Source organism: Magnolia sinica, chromosome 6 (assembly GCF_029962835.1).
Source record: "Magnolia sinica isolate HGM2019 chromosome 6, MsV1, whole genome shotgun sequence".
NCBI lineage: Eukaryota > Viridiplantae > Streptophyta > Magnoliopsida > Magnoliales > Magnoliaceae > Magnolia > Magnolia sinica.
The window spans coordinates 24,119,507-24,125,633 of record NC_080578.1 but is presented as its reverse complement, the minus strand read 5'-3'; the positions used below and the strand labels follow the sequence as shown (position 1 = coordinate 24,125,633).

At 41.9% G+C, this 6,127-nt stretch overlaps 1 long non-coding RNA gene across 2 annotated transcripts; it reads left to right on the top strand.

Annotated features, from left to right (window-relative positions):
• The first annotated feature begins 498 nt into the window (after nt 1-498).
• On the top strand, nt 499-2,624 carry LOC131248556 (uncharacterized). 2 transcript variants are annotated; one of them, XR_009172294.1, is made up of 3 exons: nt 499-1,225; nt 1,336-1,441; nt 2,402-2,624. It is a non-coding gene; the product is annotated as an uncharacterized LOC131248556 (long non-coding RNA). The 2 variants fall into 2 exon arrangements; XR_009172293.1 differs by lacking the exon at nt 2,402-2,624 and having other exon boundaries at nt 1,336-1,560.
• The last annotated feature ends 3,503 nt before the right edge of the window (nt 2,625-6,127 follow it).

The following is a 6,127-nucleotide window of genomic DNA, read 5'->3' as shown; positions in this document are numbered from 1 at the left end:
GGGTGACATATCAAATTGTTGAGGTTGTTGCATAGGTTGCTGTGCGGCTGATAGTGAATTGAATGGCGGGGCTCCAAACAATTAGCTATCAATGGTTCATCTGATTAGAGCAGTTTCGGTAAGTGTGTTGTTCATCTAATTTTTTTATGGAACAGTTTGGTATTGTTCATCTGATTTTTTGGTATCTAGGACAACCGTCTTAAGTGAGTGCTCTCCACTTCACTACTGCAAACTGTACTTCATCAGATTCAACCCAATGTTACATGGCCTTGATTCCAGGAGAGAGCATATGTTGACATTTCAGGACCTGCTCACAACAGGGTGTGAATCTCATGTGTCTGCCATGTTGGCACAAGTGCCTTAGGATTGCCTCTTTGAATATATGTTCCTCTGGCACAATAGCACATTCTTCAGCAAAAAGGATATCCATGAGGTGTCATCCAAATGCAAATCAACAACATCCCTGGACACCCCTGTTCACACATCCAGACACCTCATGGATGTTAACGTCCAGGTAGATATGGACATCCTTATCTCAAGAATTGTCCATGCATGTAGCCAATGAAAATTTCCCCATGCAATAGAAGGATATTGTTGTATCTGTAAAGATGTTTTTTAATACCATTTTTCTGTTCACAGTAGTTTCTATTGTTTATCATGGATATCTTCCCAAAGATATTTTGGCAATTAATCTGTAATTATAAATTATCTATTTGATGTCCATATCATCTTTCTGACACCAGAACTTCATTATGTACATTATTTATTCAACAGGTATTTTACTGTCTATGGTGATTAGTGAATCAAATGTTAATCGAAAAATACTAAAATGTTCTTTTAAATCATAATTAGTGCACAACCTTTATGCCTTGATGAATCAAGAATTTTGTTTTGAAGAATGTTGACAGTTTACCCTCATTATTTATCTATAACTAATTTGTTGATGCGACATGATATCTTTTTTTTTTTGTCTATTGGTATCAGGCCATATTCGTGCTCAAGGCTTGATATTCAGTCAAGTCAGCATTAAACATCGCTTGATGCTCCTTTCTTTCTTTCCTTTTTTTTTTTTTTTCGTCTCTCCATGACTGAATGACACATGCATTTCACTCAATTTTTTTTATACAGTTGTGAAGGGAGGTGTTTGAGGTCCTTCCATGCAACTAAAGATGTTGGTGCTGACTCAGCCTGTAAATCTCTTGGCATGTCTAAGGCTCAAGTGAAAGTATGCATGCTTATGAAACCATCTTTCGTTTTTTACTATATGTCATGTTTTTGTTCATCTTGCTTCCAAAAATTTGGGGCATTCACCTTCACATTGTTTGTTTGGCACAGGCAATTCAAAACTTATTGTGCGCAAATTGCCAATACAAACGGCATCAGTGTTTTTTTTTTTTTTTGTGGCAAGTTGGGCTCTTCTGATAAATCCAGCAACGCTGAGGTTTGTTATATTCTAGCAGAATTTTCAAGTCTTAAAAAATATTAATTTGATCTTTTCTTGTTTGAATGATTACAATTTTTTGTGAAGGATTAGATTATTAATTTCACTGGTAAAACAAAGGGATAACAACATTTTGTCTCATCATTTATAGTAGATGCCGTTGACTGAACTGAAATCAGAATCATGGTCAAGTGACTGCTGATGATATAAGGATCAATTCTAGCAATCCCATTCTTTTTAAGGCTTTCTTGCAAGTTGTTTGTATAACAAGGAATATAAAAAAAGAGATACATTAACCACTCTAGCTAGTTCTCAAGATTATTCATGAAGATAAATCAAACAGAATTGATAAGAGTCAAGAAACCAGTCATAAGAACACAGTCGTATTACAATTAAAAGTCTAACAAGTAATGCTGTCTCAAAATATTTTTGGTACTCAAGATATGCCAATGGAACACTGTTTGTGTGAGAACAGGGCCATTCATCTGGTGCACCTACCTTGTACATGCCACGGCCTAGAGGAGGTCAGTTTGCTCAGCAGATGGGTCACATGTATTTGAAAAAAAATGGACAATTAAGCATTGATGGACAATTCACAGTACGTGCACATTTGGCCCACCCAATGAATGGGCTGGCATGATTTTTTATCAGTGGTGCATGCATAACCGAGCCTGCCACTATCTGTCTCATGTGTCGAAGTCACAATAACATATTGTGAATATGATCTGGAATCCTGCTCCAATGCATGCCTTAGCAGCTGCTTCTTTTGGTAAGGCTGGCATTAGGTACATTCTCTTTAGTGATGGTATGTGTAGTTGTGTACATTCAATTTTCTTTCATTCTAGCTTTATAATGGGTGTAGTTTAGACATTTTTAGGTCGGTAGCTCAAACTTCTATGTCCTTAATGCTTAAAACTTCCTGACTAAGATGCTCATTCATTGTGGCATTTTGGCTTTCAGGTTTTCCCGTGTTTCTGCAACGTGTGGCCATTTCTATCATCCAGAATGTGTTACAAAATTACTTCATCCAGGAAATGATGCTGAAGCGGAAGAGCATAAAAAAGAGATAGTTGCTGGAGAACCATTTACTTGCCCTGTTCATAAATGCCTTGTATGTAAACAAGGAGAAAACAAGGAGGTTGAGGGTTGCAATTTGCTCTATGCAGACGCTGTAATGATTTGATTGCTATTTGTATTATGATGTAGGATGCATTATATGATTTGATTGTTATTTATAATATGAATGGAGGATGCATTGTATGATTTGATTGTTCTTTACTGATTGCATTTTATGTACTATTCCTAGCAGCATTAATTGTATTAGCTTAGATGAGTTGATCAATTACAGCAGGTTCTTGCAATGGTAATGGACACCATTGTTATAATTTTTTTTTTATATTTGTAATATTAGCTACAGATAATCACCGTAGCTCTTGTTCTAAAATCCGTAGCTATTGGGTCAACCTCGGCATATTGCTACGGATTGCATACTACTTTTAGCTACAGATATTATTCGTAGCTTGATGAGCGTATCGCTACAGAAATTATAGCTACGGATTATATCCGTAGCTACTGATATGTATTGCTACGGATATAATCCGTAGCCATAGGTTTTTGACCTTTAGCTACCCTACCAATGGCGACGGTCATGCTACGGACTATATCCGTAGCAAAATGTCTTTAGCTACGGTTTTTGGCCGTAGCCTTTGCCCGTTTTTCTTGTAGTGAGCATAACCAAAGGCATAACCCACAAACAATAACCAAAAACTCCATCACATTTCCACTATAATAAAAAACTTTACAAGTACAATGAGCATAAAGGGAAATACAATGATAATGGACAAAAAGCTCCAAAATGATCTGTTATGCGCTCATGCCTCAGTGCTACTGCGATCCAACGTCACCTATACGCAACGGTCATGCATAAGCTTATGAAAAACTTAGAGGGTGGTGTAAGTGTGTGCGTAAGGTAGTAATACAATTATGCAGTATTAGAGTAATGCGGAATATGCTGATGAATCCATGAATGTTATTAGCTGTACTAAAGCCATGCAGTGCAAAGCATGAATGATGTTGGCCATACCAAGGTCATGCGGTGCGAAATGCAACTCAAGCATGCGAATCCTTATTTAAGACCACATATCAATACAGCTCAACTCTGAAATATCACCGGGGTCTAGTACACTCCAACCAGATTGTCGCCCCATCGCGCGCAATAAGGTGAGTGGAAGAGACCTCACTATCCGCCTGTTAATATCGAGCTCGGCTCGTCGATAACGGACCCATTCCTCGAGCTGGTCAAACTCAGCCTAGCTTTGCCCCCTCCTGTCGGGCGGGTAAGGCCGCACCCCCTTCCAATCAATCACGACACAGTGAAAAGCGCGGCTGTTTGATAATCGGCACTCGGCGCTCATGCACCTACTCGGTCTAGACGTTGGAGCAACCTCTTGGTATCATAAGGGTTTAGGGACTTTCACCTAGGGATATCTATAGCATCCCATGTAGAACAAGATTTTCGGTATCCAATCCTGCCAACCACGATATGCCTGTGGCGGCTATGACCTTGATGTCGTTAGGGCGTATATCATACATGTCACATAATGCGAGATGCATAAATCACGCAATCTAGTCATACAACAATCATACGCGTACTACGCGCTCATGTAGGCATCTCCCTCTACCAGGGTGTCCCATAACAATTTGCCCAATAACATGCGCTATGATCAATCACTTGTCTCATCACAAACATGCAGATGATACTTATGGGCATGTATTATGATGTCATGTTGTTACATACTCATAATCAATATCAATAACCGGCGTCGGCCTCGACAATCGGCACCGATAATCAGCATCGGTAATCGGCGTCGATAATCAGGGTCGATAATCGGCAACGACTCACAATCGGCACCGATACTCAACATCGGTAATCGGCGTCAGCTGTGGTTATGAAGTCATTCATCTACAGCGAATGGGGCCCACTTATTTGGGTTAACCCACGAAGAGAATGGCCCTAACAAGGCCTAAGGGAAGGTCACAATGAGGACATCTCACCATCATTGCCCATCAATGTGGACGTCAAACCAACATTGCTCCCAAGGGGGGTGGCCTACATACGGCTAAACATATAGTGGGCCCATGGCCTCACGTATAATCATGATGGGCCTCATTTGCGTCACATAGGCATCATCACACGGGCCAACATACATCACATCGGGCCTCGAATACATCTCAATGGGCTTCTTATGTCAAGCAGGCCACATCACATGGGCCACATTATATGGGTCACACCAACGGGCTTTATGTACATCAAATAGGTCGCACCGATGGGCCTTATGTATATCAAATCGAGCCCACCCCTATGTCTATTCGAGATCCAACCTATTCACAAGTTAACATAGAGATAAATGAAGTGGAAACAATATTAGGAACTACGATGGCCCATAGACGTTTTGAACGGTGGATGTCACTGTACCCCACTATTTATTGCAATTGGTGGGGTCTACTTGAACTTCGGATCTCACTCATTTACCCCATGTCCTAAAATGATCTCACAGATGGTTGAACGGTTTGGATACGATACATGCACCATGGTGGGTCCCATAGATAGACGGTGTGGGTGAAACAGATGGGACCCACGGAATTAGCTACTGACGTAGAGAGAGAGAGGGAGAGAGAGAGAGAGCAGCCACGTGCTGCTTGTACGAGCAGCATAGCTACTTTTATTATATATATTTTTTGCTTTTTCTTTTTCTGCTCTGCAACAAAACAGAGGTGGGTCCCACATAGGGCCCACCACAATAGGTACCTATTTCAAATATAATATATATATATAATATTATAATATATAACATACATCATATATATAATATATAATATAATATATATATATATATATATAAAATATATGGCGTCCAGGCCGTCCAGGGCCTGGATGGTCTCATACACCAAGGAGGGCCCCACACGAGGGGGTGGGTCCCACCGTCCAAGGACGGTGGACACCACACGTGCATGGTGGTGTGGCCCACTCCAAATGGATGAACGGTGTGGATGGGTCCCACGGGCCCACCGTCAGTCCACAGTTCACTGTTAGCCACCCTCACTAGGAAATCGTGCCAAGACCTCAGTGTTGCAGCGAGGTATCTTTCACTCCGTCTGCCAGTTGTGCTATGGACTGGGTGTGTCAGGGAGGGCCCCACACGAACATGGCCCCACCGTCCAGAAATGGTGGACGGTTTGGATAAGACCCATACACCATGGTGTGGCCCATCTGGACGGATGGAGGGAGTGGATGGGTCCCATGGACCCCACAGTCAGTCCACACCCACGTCAGTACACCCATGTCAGTACACACTCCATGTTAGCCACCTCCACAGGGATTGATACCAAGACCTCCAGTGTTGAAACGAGGCATCTTTTGCTCGGTCTGCCCCCTGAGCTATGGAGCTGGGTGGGCCCACGTTAGATCACACTTCTCTGCCAGCCACTCCTACTGTCAGCCACCTCAAGGTGGGCCCCCATGGAAGTTGGGATGGCATATAAACATTATGGTGTGTCCCACATTGATGGGGTCCACCGGTAGATGGCATGGATGATATACACACATTAGGTGGGCCATAATCATAGAAAGAGAGAGGGAAAGAGGCATCGGCGATGTCGGAGGTGATGGAGGGGCCCGCCACTACG